Source organism: Colobus angolensis, unplaced genomic scaffold (assembly GCF_000951035.1).
Source record: "Colobus angolensis palliatus isolate OR3802 unplaced genomic scaffold, Cang.pa_1.0 Scaffold269, whole genome shotgun sequence".
Classification (NCBI taxonomy): Eukaryota; Metazoa; Chordata; class Mammalia; order Primates; family Cercopithecidae; genus Colobus; species Colobus angolensis.
In genome coordinates, this window is record NW_012115921.1 from 1,172,548 (window position 1) to 1,175,835 (window position 3,288).

Consider the following 3,288-nt stretch of genomic DNA (forward strand, 5'->3'; position numbering starts at 1 on the left):
AAAAAAAAAAAAAAAAAAAGAGATGGAGTCTTGCTCTGTCGCTCAGGCTGGAGTGCAGTGGCACGATCTTGGCTCACTGCAACCTCCACTTCCCGGGTTCAAGCAATTCTTCTGCCTCAGCCTTCCAAGTAGCTGGGATTACAGGCACATGCTGCCATCCCCAGCTAATTTTTGTATTTTTAGTAGAGATGGCATTTCACCACGTTGGCCAGGATGGTCTTGATCTCCTGACCTTGTAATCCGCCCACCTCAGCCTCCCAAAGTGCCGGGATTACAGGTGTGAGCCACTGTGCCTGGCCGATTTTTAAATTTATTTTAATTTTATTTATTTATTTATTTATTTGAGATGAAATTTCACTCTGTTGCCTAGGCTGGAGTGCAGTGGTGCGATCTCAGCTCACCACAATCTTTGCCTCCCAGGTTCAAGTGATTCTCTTGCCTCAGCCTCCCGAGCAGCTTGGACTATAGGTGCACACCACCATGCCCGGCTAATTTTTGTATATTTAGTAGACACAGGGTTTCACCATGTTGGCAAGGCTGGTCTTGAATGCCTGACCTCGTGATCCACCCGCCTCTGCCTCCCAAAGTGCTGGGATTACAGGTTTGAGCCACCATGCCTGGCCTAGAAATAATTTTTATATGTCATGTTCTCTTTTATTTTTAACCTAATAATAGCTGTGTATACTGATATATGTTGATTTTGCATGTTGACTTTTATATAAGTTTACTGAATTTGTATATCTGTTCTGATAATTTTTTAGTGGTGTCTCTAGGTTTTACTAAATACAAGATCCTATCATCTACAAACAAAGATAATTTGATTTCTTCCTTTCCAATTTGGATGCCCTTTCTTTCTTTCTCTTGTCTGATTGCTCTAGCTAGGACTTCCAGTGCCGTGTTGAGTAACAGTGATGAAAGTGGGCATCCTTGTCGTGCACCAGATCTTAGAAGAAAGACTTTCAGTTTTTCACCACTGAGTATGATACTAGCTGTGGGTCTGTCATGTAGGGCTATGTTGAAGTATGTTCTTTTTTTTTTTTTAAGACAGAGTTTCACTTTTGTGGCCCAGGCTGGAGTGTAATTGTGCAATCTCGGCTCACTGCAACCTCTGCCTCCTGGGTTCAAGTGATTCTCCTGCCTCAGCCTCCTGAGTAGCTGGGATCACAGGTGTACACCACCATGCTTGGCTAATTTTTTTGTATTTTTAGTAGAGATGGGGTTTCACCATGTTGGTCAGGCCAGTCTTGAATTCCTGACCTCAAGGGATCCACCTATCTTGGCCTCCCAAAGTGCTGGGATTTCAGGCGTGAGCCACCGTGCCCGGCCTAAGTATGTCCCTTCTATACCCAGGTTTTTTAGGGTTGTTATCATGAAAGGATGTTGAATTTTATCAAATGCATTTTCAGCGTGAATTGATAGTATAGTTTTGTCCCTTGTTCTGTAGATATGATGTATCACATTGATTGATTTGCATATGACAAACCATCCTTGCATCCCTGGGATAAATCTCACTTGGTCATGATGAATGATCTTTTTAATGTGTTGTTGAATTCAGTTTGCTATTAAGGTGAGTGCAAAAGTATTGCAGTTTTTGCATTGTTGGAATTTGCCATTTGATATCGGAATACATTCTTCAATAAATGTGGTTATGTTATACATCATTTTAATGGACATTTCTTGCTTTATGTTTTCTTGCTAATGACTTATTATTTGCTGTTTATTTTATGTTTATTTTAGACTATGGAAATGATGTTAGACAAAAAGCAAATTCAAGCAATTTTCTTATTTGGGTTCAAAATGGGTCATAAAGGAGCAAGAAAACTCATAACATCAATAAGGCATTTGGCCCAGGAACTGCTAATGAATGTACAGTACAGTGGTGGTTCAAGAAGTTTTGCAAAGGAGACAAGAGCCTTGAAGATGAGGAGTGTAGTGGCCAGCCATCAGAAGTTGACAATGACCAACTGACAGCAATCATCAAAGCTGATCCTCTTACAACTACACGAGAAGTTGCCAAAGAACTCAACATCGACCATTCTTTTTTTTTTTTTTTTTTTTTGAGACGGAGTCTCGCTCTGTCACCAGGGCTGGAGTGCAGTGGCCAGATCTCAGCTCACTGCAAGCTCCGCCTCCCGGGTTTACACCATTCTCCTGCCTCAGCCTCCCGAGTAGCTGGGACTACAGGCACCAGCCACCTCGCCCGGCTAGCTTTTTGTATTTTTTTAGTAGAGACGAGGTTTCACCGTGTTAGCCAGGATGGTCTCGAACTCCTGACCTCGTGATCCGCCCGTCTCGGCCTCCCAAAGTGCTGGGATTACAGGTTTGAGCCACCGCGCCCGGCCAACATCGACCATTCTATGGTCATTTGGCATTTGAAGCAAATTGGAAAGGTGAAAAAAAAAGGGGTCTTGATAAGTGGGTCCTTCATGAGCTGAGCAAAAAATTTTAAAAATGTTGTTTTGAAATGTTGTTTTCTCTTATTTTATGCAATAACAGTGAACCACTTCTTGATCGGATTGTGACATGTGACAAAAAGTGGATTTTATACAACTGGCAATGACCAGCTTAGTGGTTGGACTGAGAAGCAGCTTCGAAGCACTTCCCAAAGCCAAATTTGCACCAAAAAAGGTCACGGCCACTGTTTGGTGGTCTGCTGCTGGTCTGATCCACTATAGCTTTCTGAATCCCAGCAAAACCATTACATCTGAGAAGTATGCTCAGCAAACAGACAAGATGCACCAAAAACTGCAACAACTGCAGGCAGCATTGGTCAACAGAAAGGGCCCAATTCTTCTCCACGACAACACCCGAACACACATCACACAACCAACAATTCAAAAGTTGAGCGAATTGGACTATGAAGTTTTGCCTTATCTGCCATACTCACCTGACCTCTCATCAACTGACTACCACTTCTTCAAGCATCTCAACAACTTTTTGTAGGGAAAACACTCCCACAACCAGCAGGATACAGAAAATGATTTCCAAGAGTTTATTGAATCCTGAAGCATGGATTTTTACAATATAGGAATTAACAAACATTTCTCATTGGCAAAAAATGTGCTGATTGTAATGGTTCCTGTTTTGATTAATAAAGATGTGTTTGAGTCTAGTTATAATGATTTAAAATTCACAGTCTGAAACCACAGTTACTTTTGCACCAACCTAATAGTATTTGGTTGAGGATTTTTGCATCAACGTTCATCAGAGATACTGGCCTGCTGTTTCCTTCCTTCCTTCCTTCCTTCCTTCCTTCCTTCCTTCCTTCCTTCCTTCCTTCCTTCCTTC